Source organism: Lactuca serriola, chromosome 9, assembly GCF_051521515.1.
Source record: "Lactuca serriola cultivar US96UC23 chromosome 9, Lser_US96UC23_V15, whole genome shotgun sequence".
NCBI classification, from domain to species: domain Eukaryota; kingdom Viridiplantae; phylum Streptophyta; class Magnoliopsida; order Asterales; family Asteraceae; genus Lactuca; species Lactuca serriola.
In genome coordinates, this window is record NC_136416.1 from 96,662,475 (window position 1) to 96,683,605 (window position 21,131).

Here is a 21,131-nt window from a genome sequence, read left to right on the forward strand (position 1 = left end):
CTCCCAGCAAGGGCCAGCAGGGTCGTAGCCGATCTGCCAAGTGCGGTAAGCATATAGTAGATCCTGTCGAGTAGTAGGCTCGACATGTTATGCATATGGCTAGCCAGATCACATGAGTCGAGATTTCCCCAATAAAGGCTTGATCTGTTTCCACTACAACGAGACTGGTCATAAAAAGGCCGATTGTCCGAGGATGGTTAGAGGAGGAGGAGGAGGAGCGGTGACGGCGCTTGCGTCCACCACAAGTAGGATTACTGATGGCTGCCCGATCAAGGCGGAAGCTCTTGTGGTGAAGAGTCGTGCATTTCAGTTGGCTACTAAGGAGGCCCGAGTAGCGCCAGACTCCGTGACCGATATGTAATATATTTCTGTTTTATTTATTTTATTGTTTATACTTATATGTGATGGGCTTTGAACATTCTAACACTCCTATGGTGTACGTGAAAACCTATAAACCTTGGATGTATGTTTTCTCTATTATACATGCAAATATTCAATATTCCAAGGTTTCATCCTAACTAGCATAATATGAAGCAACTACACTACAAGAATCTAGTAGAATGGCATACCTTTTGCTGGAGCTTGAAGTCTTGAACCTTTAAGAGCCTAGTGCCCCAAGTGTTGCACCTCAAATGGTTCACACAACACCAAGAACCCTTGGAATAACTTGAGAGTAAGGATACTTGCACCAAAATCGGTTTTGCCCTCTTGTGTACTATCTACTAGTGCTTAGCACTCATTTTATGAACCATAGACCTCTTTATATAGTGTGGAGGATTAGGGTTATATTCATGTAAACCCTAATACCCATGACCTTTCATTTCCATAGGATCTATGGGTTAAAAACTCCATGGACTATCCGTGAGAGCTTAGTCCAACCTAAATGAACTTGGCCCATCCTATATATATATATATATATATATATATATATATATATATATATATATATAAGAGTCCATATTTAATTAGTTCATTTTGATCACTAGATTAATTCTAAATTAATTCTTGATCAATACTAATTAAACAATGTGATTTAATATTAATATATTAGAACTTATAATATATTAATATAAATCATAAGTATCCTTTTCTCATTTTGTCTATCTAATTGTTCCGATGCCATGCAACCCAAATGGACCATGCCAAGTTGGGTCAAGTACATACCAATTATAGTTATGGACTTAGACACTAATCCAACAATCTCCCACTTGGATAATCTAATATTATTATTGTGTATGACTCCAAAACCCGACTAGCAATCATAGCTCTTAAAGCCATCGTCGAACTCTGACCTAGTGAATGACTTGTCCATTAGATAAGGGATCATATATTCCTCCATTCTAGATATCATGTGGACTGAGACATGTATTATAATCATTCTCTCTGTCCATTTGTGGTTTCCCGATTCCCGATTTATGACGACCGACTAATTGAACAAATCAAATCAGTCCAGGCTTGGCCAAGCACTTAGGGGTGTCATCACTAAATCATCGAGGGGCCCACATATATTTCTTTTATCCCTTTAAGGATAAAAGGAATGGATAAACTTCAACACATATGATTGTTCTAGTACTTGTTGAATCATACATAGAGGCACGTTTTATAACATCGAGTTACCAATGCGTTTTCATACAATCAATGTATGACCAACTCATAGTCAACAACTCATATATCTAGGTTTGAAGAATATAAGATATTATCGTCTCTTGATTCACTCGTGATAAAATCCATGAAGTGATTCAAATGAGCGTGGGTTTAATCTAATATTCAGAACTTATGAGTACTCATCAATGTTGTAGCAAGACTTGCTATGTCCAACACCTTAGAAATCTACAAGCCAATTTCATGATAGTCTTGATTCATTCTTACTTCCAACATATGACCGACTATGGAGCATTTGAATAACTTAGTCATTCGGGAAGTGTGACATAGTTATTCTGGAAGTCCAAACATGCAAAGTGAAACACAAGAATAATCGAATCCAATACGGTCTCAGAACTTATGAATATAAATAGAACACCTTTTATTTATCACCATCTTGATTACACATTATTCATTGCATGATGTTTCAAATAATCAACTTTATACTTGAATAAAAACAATAGTCATACCTTGCTTTAAGCATGCATACTATGTTTATCCAAACTATAGTTATGCCACACACCAAGTATGCACACTATGTTTGTCTATGATCCTTAGTTTGTCGAATATATCAATTGAACATAATTCCAACGATTCTCATTTCAAAATCCCAAATCCTTACCGTAAATGTAAGAATTCTAATTCCTGCCATTTTCCGAAATCTTTCAACTTCTAAAATTATATGCATTGATCCTCTTGTAATGACTATGCACAAATTTACAAAGACTTGTCAACAAACATTACAGAGTATTCCAATGGAGATCATTCCATGGAAACAAAGTCTCAAATTCAAAGTACATTGCTTTGAACATCCTTCTTGCATTAAGTTTCCTAATCTTACACAGATTTAATGAATAACTTCCACATATAGGAACATTTCCATATTCCCAATTTGACTATCACTTCTGAACAAGAGTTGCCTCTTTTCAGAATATGTCAATATGGTCCTCTCCAAAAATTTACACCATACTTCCAACTGTCCCTGAGCAACCAATATTTGGTAAACCTTAGATTGTCCACGACAATTGCTTAATCAAATTAGTCATATCCAATTCTAGTACTTTTTCCCTCTTAATGCCCTAGGCATTTCAAAGAAATTTAGAATAGATGAATATTATGGCATATGCAATCGATCCTATATCTAAAGCATATGAGAGACGATTAATGATGTCTCACATAAAGACAAAATTCTAGATCAGTCTTTTGCTACAATATTTTTTATTTGCAAGTTTTCAAGATTCGACTATGAAGAGGGATGCCGTAATCATAATCAAATTTGAGAACGCAATATATATAGAATTTTCTTAAGTTGACCCATTTCAACATAAAATTCATATATATATATATATATATATATATATATATATATATATACATATATATATATCATTGACTAAAGATGATTAAAATCTCACTCTAATCTTTTAGAATTGAGATGAAGTATAATTTCCTCTCCCTTAATTATATATAGAATTTCCTTAAGTTGACCCATTCCAACATAAAACAACTGTAACGCCCGTGTTTCTAGGCTAGACATTAATATTGATGTGATAGTCTAGGTTAACATTTGTAACACATTTTGAAGAAATGAAAAGGAATTATGTGAATTTTATGTGTTTTATGCTAAATTACTAGGATTTAATTAATAAGAATAAAAATGAGCGTTGAAAAAAAATATTAGATAAAGCCGATACCTATTAAGAAAGTTGAAGTGGTCATGACAAGGATTACAGATATATAAAGAATACCGAAATCTGAGTTATAACGAAGAAGTTATGACGTGTCAAAGTTTCGCGACAAAACCGGCACGGTGCCGAATGACGTAAAAAGTGAGTTTTTGATAAACTACTTTTTAGCCTTAGTGATCTAAATGAAAGTCGTAGTGTTCGTTAAACCGAGAGTATGCATAAAAATAACGCCCAAATCTGACTTCGTATGACGATGTTATGATTTTTCTAAGTTTCAGCTTAACAGTAGACAGCTAAAAAACTCGAATTTTAGATCGAGTGATTTTTAGCCGACACAACTTGAACGAGAATCGAAGGTCTCGTCAATAGTAGTACAACGGTAAAAAGATAGACGAAAACGAACGTCGGATGAAGAAGTTATGAATTTTTAACGGATTTCCTCTCCCGGTCTGTTAAAAAAAATAATATTAAAATTAAATTCAAAATTAGCCGAAACAATCTAAACGAAAATTGTAGAGCGTAATTTTACCTACACGTGCATATAAAAAATGTCATAAACGGAGCCTGCATGCGAAAGTTATGGATTTTAGAAGTTTTGGCTCAAAAATCAAGAAAATCCCAAAATCCGAGAAATTTCGCATGCTAAGACTTCGACTACGTCACCTTCATTCGCAGGTCGCTTCATGTCCGCCACATGCTCGTTGCTGATTCAACCGACGGTGCGGCCCAGTAGGAACTCGATGCACCTCGCACCGGTGGCAGATCCGAAGCACGGTCCAATGGGCGTCCGACGCGTGCTCTCCTTGTGTGTCCGAGCTTCGCAGGCGCACCACCTCACCACCCCTCGCACCATAGACCTCGGTCCAATCAGAAGCCGCCACATGGAGCCTCGCACATGCGTGCCACCTGCCCCTCAGATCTGCTGGCATCTGTTCGCTTCTCAGCCCTCCGATCAGAAGCCTCGCCCCTATAAATAGAAAGGTGCGAGACCTCCCGAGTATATTTTGGAAAAGTGTCATTTTACACCCCTAAACTCATATTTCTTCTATTCCGACTTCCCCCAAAGCCCCGATATTATACCAAACACCCAAAATACGTTCCGAAGTGTCCGAAGACCCGGAAAAATTTATCTTTTCGATTTTGAAGCCCAACCCTCGTAGAGCCTGGTTTCTCAATAAAACTCCCGGTTTTACCAGAAACGATTGTTTTAGGAAACGAAGTGCTGCTCGATTATCATTAAATCATGTTAGTGTGTAGTCACTTTCACCTTACACATAGATATGAAGTATTTTCCTTAAAATACGTGCTATGTGTAATTATATTAATTTTTTATTTGAGGTGACTGTTGAAGAGATGTTTTATATAAGTTTTAAACTGTATATATATTTTATCTACAAATATGTTGGGTAAAACATGGGTTGACTGAATAGTTGATGTGTGTTAAAATGATGAGAGGCCTTTATGTTGTTGTTGTTGTTGTAGTCATCTAGCGGAGTATAGATGACGACCACATACCTTTCTAGACAGTCCAATGGAACACTAGCAGGTTCGCAACTTGTAGGTGTTGGTGAACTATATGTTCATTGGTGCACATGGTTGCCTTTAGGACATGTATGGCTGAGGAGTCCCCTTAGTAGTAGTGTCCATCCCGATGATATTCCTTAGGCTAGGTCCCTTGTGATAGGTATTTAGGGACATAAAGTGAGCATAACGGGAATGGGTAATCATGGTTATTGTTGATTGAAGAATCTAATAGATTTATTATTAATTTGTGGGTTGAAAACCCTATATGCTCACCAGGCTCCCAAGCCTGACCCACTCAGCTTTTTATATTACAGGTAGTGGACCCCGAGCATAGTCGGATGACGATGAGAGATTTTTGTATTATATGCCAGTAGTTGTAAATAACTGGTGTAAGACTTATAATGTCTTGTTTATGCTTTTGATCTGTATCGGAACATGACATCCTGAGGTTTTGATATAAAATGAAAATATATATTTCTTAAAGAAAGGTTTTGATAAGTTTTTATGATGTTTTGTTTTGGGAACAAATTCTGCAACATCTTTTAAAAGGATTACTTTGAGCTTATTTTAAAAGCATAAATTAAATCAGCCTTTTCAGGCCGAGAAATTAGGGTATGTCACAGTTGGTATTAGAGCATTAGTTTAAGCGAACTAAGAATTTTTAGGATTTCTAGACTTAAACTTAGAATACTAAGTGATGATTGTGAGATGAGTGTCTACCATACTTTAGACACGAGCACTAGTATATTTTAGGAAAGATGCCTAAAATGCTTTTATGTGCTAAATGTTATATGTTTGCCATATATGTCATTATTTGTTCGGATCTATGGTCTGTTGTCGACCAGATCTGGAAACCTTATGTGTGTAGGATTCTAAGCATATAATTATGATATTAGAACTAACATGTAAACATTTCAGAGTGATAAGGGAATTGAAATATCTATCAAGGATAAAGACCTAAATTCGCCTTATTCAGTATATAGATTATAATGGCAAGAACCCGAAGTGGATCTGGAAATGCAAACAGAAACCAACAACCTCAACCCCAAGTGTTGGAACAGGTGCCTATAGCAGGAGCTGCACCAGAACCCATCACCTGGCTGGAGTACGAGCCATGATTCAGTCAATGATGGCTGAACAAAGGGATGAAATGAGGCAAATATTGCTGAACAACCAGAATGAACCTTCAATTCTTGTTGAACAACGTGAATTAAATGACGATCAATCTGAAGAAGGAAACAACAGTAGATCTGTTCGTCATAGTGAACCGCTTGTGGTTGGGAGAAATAACCACGAGGATAGAGTGGAGAGAAATGGGTGCAAGTATAAAGACTTTATGACTTGCAAGCCACCAACCTTCACTAGAAAAGAAGATCCCGTCGGAGTATTGGATTGGATCTCGGAAATAGAATTAGCTTTCATGACTTGTGCTTGCCAAGGCAATTTACAAACCACATTTGCAGTGCTGCAATTCAGAAGTAGCGCTGCTTGATGGTGGAGCACTCTGGGGAAAACCATATGCCCTAATGAGCCACTGCAACTGACTTGGGAAGAGTTCTTGGTGCACTTCAAGCGAAAGTACTGCTCGGCCCAAAATGTGCTTGAGCTAGAAAACCAATTTCTAACATTGAAGAAGGGAAGTATGACCGTTGATAAAAATACAAATAAATTCATAGACAAAATGGAGTTTGCTTTACGTATTTTCCCAGATGAGTTGGCAAAAATTGACATGTACGCAAAGGGACATCCATTGGAGTATGCGGTGCCAGTACGCCAGACACTTATTTTTCATGCGGCTATCTGGGCTGCCAAGTCTGTTGAAGATATGATTAAGGGGAGAGCCGCCAGCAAGGTTGAAGTTGGCGAAAAGAGAAAGTTTGAAGGAACTTCAGGTTCCAATAAAAAGAACAAAATCTCGAAGATTGGTTCGAGGAAATTCGGAGGAGGAGCCGAAGCTAAGTGTTGTGACAAGTGTAAGAAGAAACATGTTGGGAAATACATTGAGGGAGTCACTTGTTACAAATGTGGAAAGCCTGGGCATTATGCCAATAAATGCACCTTCAATAAGAACGTCTGTTTTGGGTGCAATGAAGAGGGGCATATTTTGAAGGATTGCCTGAAGAAGAAGGATGCAGAAAAGCCTAATCTTCCACCAAAGCTGAACATGAGAGCCTTTCAGATTACACTTGAAGCTATGAAAGAAGAAGCTGATGTCGCTTCAGGTACCTTTCTCGTAAACGAATTGCCTGCCCAAATATTGTTTGATTCTAGAGCCAATTACTCCTTTATTTTGCATGAATTTTGTAGAAAACTAGCTTTGCCTGTTGATAGACTAGTTAATGCTTTAATAGTCGAGATTGCTCGTGGCAAGTTTATACCTGTTAGCCATCGTATGAAAAACATCCTTATTGACTTGAATGGGAATAAGTTCCATGAGGAATTATTTCCTATCGAGTTAAATGGTTTCGACATAGTTCTAGGAATGGATTGGCTTAGCGCCAATGATGTTGAAATATTGTGTAGAAAGAAGATAGTAAACTAAACCCGCCAGGGAAAGAGTCTTTTATGGTGTATGGAGACAAACACAGAGTAAACTCTGGAATCATTTCCCTAATGAAAGTCAGAAAGTGTTTGGCTAAGGGATGTACATCATATCTAGCTTTCGTTATTGATGCTAAGAAGGAAAAGAAGGAGGTGCAGAATATTCCGGTGGTGTGTGACTATCCAAAAGTCTTTCTTGAAGATCTTCCCGGATTGCCCCCCGATCGACAAGTAGAATTCTGTATCGACTTGTTACCAGGAGCGACGCCAATAGCAAAAGCACCATATCGACTAGCACCAACAGAGATGAAAGAGCTTATGACACAACTTAAGGAGTTATTGGACAAAGGTTTTATTCGAACTAGTTCATCACCCTGGGGAGCCCTGGTGTTATTTGTAAAGAAAAAGGGCAGGAGCATGAGAATGTGCATCGATTACAGAGAGCTGAATAAAGCAACAATAAAGAACAAGTATCCGTTGCCGACGATTGATGACCTGTTCGATCAGTTGCAAGGTTCGAGCTATTTATCGAAGATCGATCTTAGGTCAATATATCATCAACTATAGGTAAGAGAGCAAGATATTGAGAAGACTGGGTTCAGAACAAGATATGGACACTATGAGTTCTTGGTTATGTTGTTCGGACAGACTAATGCTCCAACGGCTTTCATAGGTTTGATGAACAAGGTTTGTAAACCATACCTTGATAAATCTGTGATAGTGTTCACAGATGATAGTTTGATTTATTCAAAAAGCAAGCAGGAGCATGACAAGCATCTGCGTGAAGTGCTAGATGTTCTGAAAAAGGAGAAGCTATATGCAAAGTTCTCCAAATGTGAATTTTGGATTCAAGAAGTCCAATTTTTGGGTCATGTGGTTAAGCAAGAAGGGATAATGGTTGCCCGAGACAAGATTGAAGTTGTGATAAAGTGGGAACAACCAAAAAGTCCTACGGAGATCCGAAGCTTTTTAGGTTTAGTTGGATATTACTGAAGGTTTATCCAAGGTTTTTCTTCAATCGCGACTCCATTAACAGCTTTGACCCACAATGGAGCTACTTATACTTGGAATGAGAAGCATAAGGAAGCTTTTGAGAAGTTAAAGAAGAAATTGTGTGAAGCACCGATTCTTTCGTTACTTGAAGGAGTTGATGACTTTGTAGTTTATAGTGATGCCTCTGGAGTTGGATTAGGTTGTGTACTGACCCAAAGAGATAAAGTGATAGCGTATGCATCGAGGCAATTGAAAGAGCATGAAAAGAGCTACCCCACTCATGATCTGGAGTTGGAAGCGGTAGTGTTCGCCTTAAAGATTTGGAGGCACTATCTTTATGGTAATAAATGCAAAATTTTCACTGATCATAAGAGTCTTCAATATCTCTTTAATCAGAAGGAATTGAACATGAGGCAATGACGCTGGCTAGAGTTACTCAAGGACTATGACTGTGAGATACTTTACCACCCTGGTAAAGCAAATGTTATTGCTTATGCTCTCAGTCGGAAGGTAAACCTTTAAAAGAAAAGGCCAAGAGCATTGAGAATTGAAGTTGTCTCTACAATTATGGAAAGTATAAAGAAAGCTCAAGAGAAAGCTTTAGTGAAAAATGACCGAAAGGAAGAACGTTTGGGCAAAACATTAGTGTTTGATACAAACGGTCAAGGACTGAAGGTATTCCAAGATAGGATTTGGGTACCTAAGACGGGAGGAGTAAGAGATCTTCTGATGGATGAAGCTCACAAGACCATATACTCGATTCATCCCGACAACACAAAAATGTATAAGGATCTAAAACCCTATTACTGGTGGCCGACGATGAAGTTCGATGTTTCTAAGTATGTGGCCGAGTGTGTAACATGTGCTAGGGTTAAGGCACAACATCAGAAACCGTATGGGAGACATCACCATGGATTTTGTGACTAAACTACCCAGAACAAGGAACGGTCATGACATGATTTGGGTGGTCGTTGATCGCTTCACTAAGAGTGCACATTTCATAGCAGCCAACAAGAAATTGTCTATGGATAAACTTGCGAATTCTTACGTGAAGGAAATTGTGAGGCTTCACGGTGTTCCGTTAACGATTGTATCAGATCGTGACAGTTGTTTTACCTCAAGGTTTTGTAGGAGTCTACAAGAGGAATTGGGTACCAAGTTGTGTTTGAGTACAACTTACCATCCGCAAACCGATGGTCAGAGCGAATGAACAATTCAAATGTTGGAGGATATGCTGAGAGCATGTACCCTGGAATTCCAAGGTAGTTGGGATGAACACTTACCTCTAGTAGAATTTTCCTATAATAATAGTTTCCACTCGAGCATCAAGATGGCACCTTAACACGCTTTGTATGGAGAAAAGTGTCGAACGCCGTCATGTTGGCTGGAAGCTAGGGAAAAGCAGTTTACGGGACCTGAAATAGTCCATCAGACTGCTGGAAAGTTGAAAGTGATTAGGGAAAGGATGTTAGCTGCTCAAGATCGTCAAAAGAGCTATGCTGACAAGAAAAGACAACTGATATCATTCGAAGTTGGAGATTCGGTTTTACTTAAAGTCTCGTCGTGGAAGGGATTTATAAGATTTGGTAAAAGCATAAAGTTGAGTCCAAGGTTTATTGGACCGTTTAAAGTTCTTCAGAGGCTTAGGAATCAAGCTTACAAGCTAGAATTCCCAGAAGAACTAGAGGGTATTCATAATACCTTTCACGTGTGTTATTTGAGAAAGTTCATGGGAGATATGTCCGACATAATTCCAATTTCTGAATTAAGGTTGGAAGAAAACAAGAGGTTAATTGAAGAACCTGAGGCAATCGTTCACCGTAAGACTAAGAAGTTGCAAGGAAAGATGGTTGATTTAGTGCTTGTGCGTTGGAAACATATGAATGGGCCAAATCTCACCTGGGAAACGGAGAGTGACATGATGAGTCGCTATCCGCATTTGTTTGCTGATGTGTGATTCTGGGGACGGAATCATCCTAAGGGGGGAAAGAATTGTAACGCCCGAGTTTCTAGGCTAGGCATTAATATTGATGTGATAGTCTAGATTAACCTTTGTAACTCATTTTGAAGAAATGAAAAGGAATTATGTGAATATTATGTGTTTTATGCTTAATTACTAGGACTTAATTAATTACGAATAAAAATGAGCGTTGAAAAAAAATATTAGATAAAGCCGATATCTATTAAGAAAGTTGAAGTGGTCGTGACAAGGATTACGGATATATAAAGAATACCGAAATCCGAGTTATAACGAAGAAGTTATGACGTGTCAAAGTTTCGCGACAAAACTGGCACGGTGCCGAATGACGTAAAAAGTGAGTTTTTGATAAACTACTTTTTAGCCTTAGTGATCTAAATGAAAGTCGTAGTGTTTGTTAAACCGAGAGTATGCATAAAAAGAACGCCCAAATCTAACTTCGTATGAGGAAGTTATGATTTTTCTAAGTTTCAACTTAACAATAGACAGCTAAAAAACTCGAATTTTAGATCGAGTGATTTTTAGCCGACACAACTTGAACGAGGATCGAAGGTCTCGTCAATAGTAGTACAACGGTAAAATGATAGACGAAAACGGACGTCGTATGAAGAAGTTATGAATTTTTAACGGATTTCTTGTCCCGGTCTGTTAAAATAATAATATTAAAATTAAATTTAAAATTAGCCGAAAAAATTTAAATGAAAATTGTAGAGCGTAATTTTACCTACGTGTGCATATAAAGAACTTCAATAACGGAGCCCGTATGTGAAAGTTATGGATTTTAGAATTTTTGGCTCAAAAATCAAGAAAATCCCAAAATCCGAGAAATTTTGCATGGTGAGACTTCGGCCACATCACCCTCGCTCGCAAGTCGCCTCGTGTCCGCCACGTGCTCGTTGCTGATTCAACTGAAGGTGCGGCCCAGAAAGAACTCGACGCGCCTCACGCCGGTGGCAGATCCGAAACGCGGTCCAATGGGCGTCCAACGCATGCCCTCCTTGCATGTCCGAGCATCGCAGGCGCACCACCTTTCCACCCCTCGCACCATATACCTCAGTCCAATCAGAAGCCGCGACATGGAGCCTCGCACATGCGTGCCACCTGCTCCTCGGATCTGCTGGCATATGTTCGCTTCTCAGCCCTCAGATCAGAAGCCTCGCCCCTATAAATAGAAGGGTGCGAGACCTCCCGGGTATATTTTGGAAAAGTGTCAGTTTACACCCCTAAACTCATATTTCTTCCATTCCAACTTCCCCCAAAGCCCTGGTATTATACCAAACACCCAAAATACGTTTTTGAAGTGCCTGAAGACCTGGAAAAATTTATCTTTTTGGTTTTGAAGCCCAACCCTCGCAGAGCCCGGTTTCTCATTAGAACTCCTGGTTTTATCAGTAACGATTGTTTTAGGAAAAGCAGTGCTTCCTGATTATCATTAAATCATGTGAGTGTGTAGTCACTTTCACCTTACACATAGATATGAAGTATTTTCTTTAAAATACGTACTATGTGTAATTATATTAATTGTTTATTTGAGGTGACTGTTGAATAGATGTTTTATACAAGTTTTAAACTGTATATTTATTTTATCTACAAATATGTTGGGTAAAACATGGGTAGACGAAATAGTCGATGTGTGTTAAAATGATGAGAAGCCTCGATGTTGTTGTTGTTTTTGTTGTTGTAGTCATCTAGCGGAGTATAGATGATGACCACAGACCTTTCTAGACAGTCCAGTGGAGCGCTAGCAGGTTCACAACTTGTAGGTGTTGGTGAACTATATGTTCATTGGTGTACTCCATCCCCCTCATGGTTGCCTTTAGGACATGTATGGCTGAGGAGTCCCCTTAGCAGTAGTGTCCATCCCGATGATATTCCTTAGGATAGGTCCCTTGTGATAGGTATTTAGGGACGTAAAGTGAGGATAACGGGAATAGGTAATCAGGGTTATTGTTGATTGATGAATCTGATATATTTATTATTATTGTGGGTTGAAAACCCTATATTCTCACCAGGCTCCCAATCCTGACCCACTCAGCTTTTTATCTTACAGGTAGTGGACTGCAAGCATAGTCGGATGGTGATGAGAGATTTTTGGATTATAGGCCAGTAGTTGTAAATAACTGTTGTAAGGCTTATAATGTCTTGTTTATTCTTTTGATCTGTATCGGAACATGACATCCTGAGGTTTTGACATAAAATGAAAATATATATTTCTTAAAGGAAGGTTTTGATATGTTTTTTTCATGCTTTGTTTTTGGAACAAATTCCGCAACATCTTTTAAAAGGATTACTCTGAGTTTATTTTAAAAGCATAAATTAAATCGGTCTTTTATGGCCGGGAAATTAGGGGATGTCACAACAACTTTTCCCAATTGAAATTTTTGTTTTCTATAATTAACATTGCTAACTTGCAACACTTATTATAATTATCATGCTCCCACTAACATGATGATTATTAGCATAATACTTATGCTCCCACTAGATTTGACATGTACTCGGAAATCAGATGGACTTCTAGAAATCAATACGTTATTGACTTTCTTACCAAAGTTCAGATTTCTGATACTAGATGCTTTGATAGAACTGATGGGTTTGAGCCAAAAGAACATCATATGTGCTCATGCAAACCCTAATACTTGGATCTAGGTTTCTCTATTGTACATGCAATTCATCCCAGACTTGCAAACCCTAGATCTAGTATATATAATTCAAAATTAATATAACAAAACAGATCTAGATGATTACCTCTTCTTCAAAGCTTGAATCTTCTTGTCCTTGGAGCTTAGAGTCACAAATGTCACTCCTCTAATGACTTACAAACAGCAAAAGCAAGAGGATGGTCTTAGAGAGAGGTTGGAGGCTCTAGAATTCGGCTCTAGCACTCTTAGGAACATGGTTAGATGATATCTGAAGCTTAAGGAGTTTATTTATACTTGTGCTGCTAGGGTTTCAGTCAAAACCCTAACAGGATAGCTTAGTGTCACACCCCAAAACAAAGAACGGCGGAAACGTTCCAGGGTGGAGGACGTCATGTACAGTATCACAATAGTGTAATGTAGTAAACAAGCAACAACATCATCCATTGCATTAAAAGTAAAGTTTTAATACATGTGTGTTCTTTCATTGTAATAAGACACCAAAATATACAATCAAAATAAAAGACGAGTCCTGTCTGTGCTCCGTCTTCTCAAAACCTGGCCATCGTACCTGTCCACTGGTGACCTGAGAATACAAGTTATTTTGAAAGTGAGTATCAGCCTAAAGCTGGTGAATTCATAAGTATTTAAGTGTCATTGTCTTGTTTTGGAAAGCTGTTATGTATGTTATGTAAATCTTTAAATGAAACAGTTGATATAAGTACGAAAACCCTAGAAAATCCCATATTTCCTACTAGTATGAAATGTAGTCTTCCACCAAGACCGAATGTTTTGCTATAAAAATGATGGTTTTTCCTTCCTTTTGGCTATTACAAACAGTACTTAGTCTAACTCATCGTTTATGTGAATGTATCACAAAATAAAGTAATAGGAAAAATGTAATCGTGTAAGTGTTATCCTTTTGTATTAGGATTAACACGACATCGCGTCAAGCGAAATATATAACCTTTGAACATCCGTAGATTGTTCAATTTTCCTCTGTAGCTGCAGCAGGTTTAAGGAATGCTTAATCCCATAAAGGTACTCCTAATATAAGTATTAACCGTAGGCAATCGTAGATGGTCATTTACCTCTGTAGCGAACAGCAGGTTAAAGGAATGCTTAGTCCCGTAAAGGTACCCCTTGTATAAGTAATAACCGTAGGCATCCGTAGATGTTCATCTACCACTGTTGCTAACAGGTGGGTTCCAGAATGTTTAGTCACGTCTAGATATCCCATTGAACTGAGATAGGCAGGACAATTTACACATAATGTACTAGTAAATCATCCTAGTGAATCTAGGTACAAGTATCCATGTTAGTGCATAAAAATAAATGTATATATGTAAATGTATTCATGTAAGTGTATCGATGTAGACGTATTCATGTAACATGTAATGTATAGTATAGACTCATGAATGAACTGACTCTGGTGTAATTCCTTGTAATAGGAATAATGTTATGTATCTCCTAACTATCCCTATAATAGTTAATTGGAAGGTAATTGATTGTCCATGCAGGTTTATATACCCTTGCTACACAAGAGTGTGGGAAACTGAATGAAGGCTGAAAACTATAACATCAATACATATATAAGAACATAAGTGTATAGATATAATTTTGTTCAAGAAGATAAAATGGTTTTATAAGACATCTATGAGTTTTGAACAATAATTAACAATGACTTGATGTCATTTTAATAAACATTTCAAATGTAATACTTTTGCTATCAAGGTATTTTTAAGATAAAAAACCATTTCATGCATCACATTTTGAAGTATGTGAAATCTACTGGATGAAAAACAGAGTTATAAATACATATGAGTGATTTAATAACATGTTGTTTCCTACGTGTATTCCCCCCCCCCATTAAATCTTTTAAAATCATTTAAAACATTGATTAAGGGGTATGAACTCAGCTGAAGATGGTGGTTTGGATGAACTGAACGGTGTAGGATTGCTAGGTGTCAAGTGAGGACTTGTACACACACTATGATCCTCATGAACATATAATCACACATATATGCACCCAATTAGTCTTAAACTACTAATTGAAAATGTTAAGACACCCTAGCACATGATAAACTCTTTATATAAGTGTTATAAGCCCTAAGGATTGCATCTAAGTTGTTGTGGATCAAGGCAATGGGTTTAGGGTTCCAAAGGACCCTATATATGAGTTTACTCTACAATGTCATAACAACAAGGAGTTTACGGTCGTAAACCCTTGATTTTCCGGCCGTAAGCTCCCAAGCTTATGTTTATTTGGTGTTTTGAAGTGTTACATGATCCCTAGAAGCAATTCTACTTGATGGCCTAATACTTGGAAGGGTTTAGGGCATTAATACACTCCTTTGAGGAGTTTACGGCCCCAAGGCCATTTCCTTTTGATTTTACTGCCGTAAACTCGTATGGAACGGGGTATTTTTGTGTTTTCACGTCCCATGCTCATCTAGGATAGGGTTTAGGCAATTATCTAAGGCTAATGAAGGCCTTAGGCACACTTTGGTACCCTTGATTGGTGTTCACCGACCAAAGACCATTTCCCTTCGAGATTACGATCGTAATCTCTCATGGGGATGGGTTTTTGATGATTTTAGATGCTTAAATTAACTAGGAGTAATTCAAGGTAATTGTCCAAGGCTTTAGGAGTGATTAAGGCACTGTTTGGCCCTTGAGTTTGGAGTTTACGGTCCAAGAACTTCTTGGGCCGTGAACACCTTACTCTTGGTTTTCATGGTTGATTTCTAGTCCTATATACACTAGCATACAAGTCTAAGGTAGTTATATATCAAGGGGGAAGGACTAGGCATCGTTTTACCCTTATAAAAGAGTTTACTCCCCAAGGTGTTCTTGGGCGGTAAACTCTCGAATCCTGTTGTTTTGTTATGAAATCTATGTTATTAAGCAGATTATAAGCCATATAATACAACTAGAGAGAGGTACTCACGATTTGGGATGAAAACCCGAAGATTCGTGAGAGAGAAAATGGATTTTCTCTAGTTGGAAATGTAACTAATGAATGAATATGGCTCAGATTTCTATATATAGTCCTGGGATTTTTGGCAGAAAATATTTTATTCACGAAATGAACTCTAATATAATAGAGTTTTGGAATAACAGAGTTGCACAAAACCCTAGTGCATCCACTCTCCTGATATCTCCTTAAGTGAAAACCCTGAAATACTCAAACTTATACAGAAAAGTCTGAAAATTTACTGCGACTGATCTAACTTCTATTGACTTGATAAAGTTTGTACAAAATGGAAATTTTGGGTTGTCACATCATCCCCCCGTTAGAAGGAATTTCATCCCGAAATTAGAATTTAAGCAAATAAGAAGTTACAAATAATTAAGCGAAAAGATGAGGATATTTCAGTTTCATCTGATCCTCTCGTTCCCAAGTGAATTCAGGTCCTCGTTTGGCATTCCAGCGAACCTTCACTATCGGGATACGGCTTTGCTTTGTTTGCTTGACCTCTCGGTCCATGATCTCTACTGGTTCCTCCACGAAGTTGAGGCTCTCATTGATCTCGATCTCGTCGAGTGTAATAACAAGAGTCTCGTCGGACAGAGACTTTTTCAAGTTCGAGACGTGGAAGGTAGGATGTATGTTGCTGAGTTTGCACGGTAGATTGAGTTTGTAAGCTACGGGGCCGATTCGGGCAAGGATCTCGAAAGGCCCTACGTATCTTGGATTGAGCTTCCCACGCTTTCCGAAGCGTATCAAGCCCTTCCAGGGTGAGACCTTCAGTAGAACTCGGTCGCCCACCTGGAATTCCAACGGTTTCCTTCGCTTATCAGCGTAACTTTTCTGTCGGTCTCTAGAGGGTTTCAATCGTTCACGAATTTGAACGATCTTCTTTGTCGTTTCCTGAATGATCTCCGGACCCATGAGAGTGCTTTCGGGAACTCGTCCCTTAGCTAACTGTGTATCACCCACCTCAGCCCAGCACAGAGGGGATCTGCACTTTCAGCCATAAAGGGCCTCGAATGGAGCTGCCTTTATGCTCATGTGATAACTGTTGTTGTAGTAAAATTCGACTAGGGGTAAATGGGTATCCCAAGCTTTCCCAAAGTCAATCACACAGGCTCGCAACATATCTTCTAATGTTTGGATAGTTCTCTCACTTTGTCCGTCGGTCTGTGGATGGTAGGCTGTACTCATGTCCAGTCCAGTTCCTAGGGCACTTTGTAATGAATGTCAGAACCTCGAAGTGAATCTACTATCTCTGTCTGAGATAATGGATATGGGAACACCGTGCATTCGTACAATCTCCCTAATGTAGGTTCTCGCAAGTTTCTCCATTTTGTCGGTTTCTTTGATTGGAAAGAAGTGTGCAGACTTGGTCAGTCTATCGACGATGACCCATATGTAATCAAGTCCACCTGTCGTCTTGGGCAACTTGGTTATGAAGTCCATAGTGATCCGCTCCCACTTCCATTCTGGTATCTCTGGTTGCTGTAGAAGTCCGGAGGGTTTCTGGTATTCGATCTTGACCTTTGCGCAAGTAAGGCATTTACTCACGAAGGTAGCAATATTTTCTTTCATGTTAGGCCACTAGTATAACTTTTTAAGATCCAGATACATCTTATATGAACCTGGGTGGACGGAATAATGAGTGTTGTGAGCCTCGGTCATGACCAAGTCTTTCAAGCTACCGTGTTTCGGTGTCCAGATCCGATCCATGAGGTATAAGGCTCCGCCATCCTTGACTTCCAAGTTCTTATCCATCCCTCTAAGGGATTCACCTGCCACGTTTTCAAGTTTCAAAGCAACGAGCTGAGCCTCCTTAATTTGCGTCGACAAGTGTGAATGGATAGTTAGAGTCAAAGATTTGACTCTACGACCAACATATTCTTTCCGACTTAGGGCGTCGGCTACTACATTGGCTTTACCCGGATGATAACGAATTTCGCACTCGTAATCACTGAGTAGCTCGACCCACCGTCGTTGTCTCATGTTGAGCTCCTTCTGGTCGAAAATGTGTTGTAGACTCTTGTGGTCTGTAAGGATCGTCCTTTTGTACCATACAAGTAGTGTCTCCAGATCTTCAGAGCAAACACAACTGCTCCTAGCTCAAGATCATGGGTGGTGTAGTTAACCTCATGTGTCTTCAGCTGTCTCGAGGCATAGGCTATGACTTTACCTCGCTGCATCAGAACACATCCGAGTCCTTGATTTGATGCATCGCAATAAACAACGAAGTCTTCTATCCCTTCGGGGATGGATAGTATTGGTGCGGTGCACAAGGCTCGCTTGAGCGTTTGGAACGCTCTTTCTTGTTTCTCTTCCCAGTCAAAGGCCAAGCCTTTCTGGGTCAGGTTTGTAAGAGGTTTCGCTATGCGGGAGAAGTTTTGAATGAACCTGCGATAGTAGCCAGCGAGACCTAGAAATTGACGAATTTCTGTAGGTTTCTTCGGTGCTGACCAGTTCTCAATGGCCTTGATTTTGGAAGGGTCCACGTGTATTCCTTCTTCACTAACAACATGGCCCAAGAATTCGACTCTTCGAATCCAAAATTCGCACTTGGAGAACTTCGCATAGAGCTTCTCCGCTCGCAATGTTTCTAAGACTCTACAGAGATGTTGACTATGTTCCTCCTTACTTCGAGAGTAGATAAGTATGTCATGAATGAAAACAATGACGAACTGATCCAAGTAAGGACGGCACACCCTATTCATCAGATCCATGAATACTACGGGCGCGTTAGTTAATCCGAACATCATCACCACAAACTCGTAGTGTCCATAACGAGTTCAGAAGGCTGTCTTGGGAACATCCTCCTCTAGCACTCGTAGTTGGTGATATCCGGATCGTAGATCTATCTTCGAGAAGTAGTTGGCTCCATGAAGTTGATCAAATAAATCGTCAATGTGGGGCAAAGGATAACGATTTTTAATGGTAAGCTTGTTGAGTTCTATATAGTCAATGCACATGCGAAACGATCCATCTTTCTTCTTGACAAACAAGACCGGTGCTCCCCATGGTGAGAAGCTTGGCCTAATGAATCCCTTCTTGAGAAGTTCGTTAAGCTGACTGGAAAGTTCCTGCATCTCGGCATGTGCCAGACGATAAGGAGATTTGGCTATGGGAGTAGCTCCTGGCACTAAGTCGGTTCTGAACTCGACTTGGCGTTGTGGTGGAAATCCGAGGAGTTTTTCTAGGAAGATGTCGAGAAAGTCGTGTACTTCGGGGATTTTCTTAATGTTTTTCACCTCTTGACTCGTATCGACTATGTGTGCAAGGAATGCATGATATTCCTTTCGCAAGCACTTCTGGGCTTGGATGCACGAAATGATGCGAAGGATCATACTAGGTTTGTCGCCATAGATAACTAAGGTTTCGTTGTTAGGAAGGTTAAGACGAATTGCTTTTTCAAAGCACATGATGTCGGCGCGAAGAAGACTCAACCAATCCATGCCGATGATAACGTCGAAACATTTAATTGGGACCAGCATGAGGTCTATCTTGAAAGTATGGCCATCTAAAGTTAAAGCACAACCTAATTATATGCAGTTAGTACTCTCTGTTTTCCCGTTAGCCATTTCTACCGTGAATGAATTATATAATGCACATGGTTTTTGTTTAAGTAGGTGTGCAAATTTATGACTTACGAAACTTTTCTCTGCTCCACTGTCGAAAAGTATGCAAGCATATGAGTTATCGAGGAGAAACGTACCAGTAACTATCTTAGGATCAGCTACCGCTTCCTCATGGCCCAAGGCCATAACTCTTCCTACTCCTCCAGCCATCCCCGCTTTAGGGTAGTTCCTCTTGTAGTGGCCCACTTCACCACAACCATATCAAGCCTGGCCCATACTGGCGTTAGGAACCTGGGCGGCATGAGCTGTTGGAGTCTTGTAGAAATGGGTTGTATGCCCCTTCCTGTTACAGTTAGAGCACTGCATCTCCTTGAAAGGTTTGTGGTGGTGGAGGGTGCATTTGTTGCACTTTGGGAGAGTTCCAACATAAGTTTTTGCTGGTAAGGGGTTCGCAGGGACAACGGGAGTTACCGTGACAACATTGATTGCCACAAGTTGTTGTCTCTTGAAGGATTCTTGCGAAGCCCCTCTTTTCCTCTTGTTCCACCCATTCTTGTTGTTGTTGACCTTTTGTGGTCCGGGTGCAGGGATTATTAGGTTCTGTTGTTTCCTGTGATCTATGAGAGATTGTGCTAGCTCCTTGGCTCTATCGAAGGTGATAGGCTTGGAAGCTAACACACTTGACTGGATCTGGGGCGACAGTCCCCAAATATATCTCTCTATCTTCTTGCTCTCGAGAGAAACCATATCAGGGCATAGGATTGCCAGATCACAGAACCTATTCGTGTAGGTTGATATGTCGTATCCAACCATTTGTAGACCCCAGATTTCCTACTCGAGTTTTTGTATTTCACCTCAAGGACAGTACTCTCTCATCAGCATGTCCTTCCAGTGTTCCCAGCTGATGGAATAAGCCACCACTAAAGTTAGATACTTAACATGGCCGTTCCACCATGTTAGTGCTCTGTTAGAGAAGGTGCAAGTTGCAAACTTGACCTTGCTGCCCTCCTAGCAAGCAAAGATTTCAAAGACTGATTCCATCTTTTCAATCCATTGTCTTAACAACATAACCCCACCAGTTCCATTGAAGCTTCGGGATTTGGCGTTCGTGAAGTCCTTGTAGGTGCATTCTCGAGGATGTCCATGGCTTTCGTCGTGGTTTGAGGGATGTGCACCTGATCCCGATCCACTAGGGACAGGAGCGTTGATGGATGACACAGCAGCCGCTACTGCTGCTGTGAAGGCTGCCTGGAACATAGTGGCATCGAAAGGAGAAGGTGGTTGAGGAGGTTGAGGTGGTGGTGGAGGTGGTGGTATCGGTGTTTCGTTATTTGGGTTACGCCTGGGATTTCTGCGTGGCGGCATCTTTAACTATACGTTTAAAAGATGACGACATGGATAAGAATAAATGAATAATGAGAGTGTCTCATTGACTAACTCTCCATAGTCCAACAACACAATGAATAGTATAACTAAATGAAGATGATAGCATTTGGATAATAATTTCCATATGATTAGATATATGTCAATAATACTGGGATTATAGATGTAACAAGTTCAGGAAAAATGGCCTATAAGTAGGCC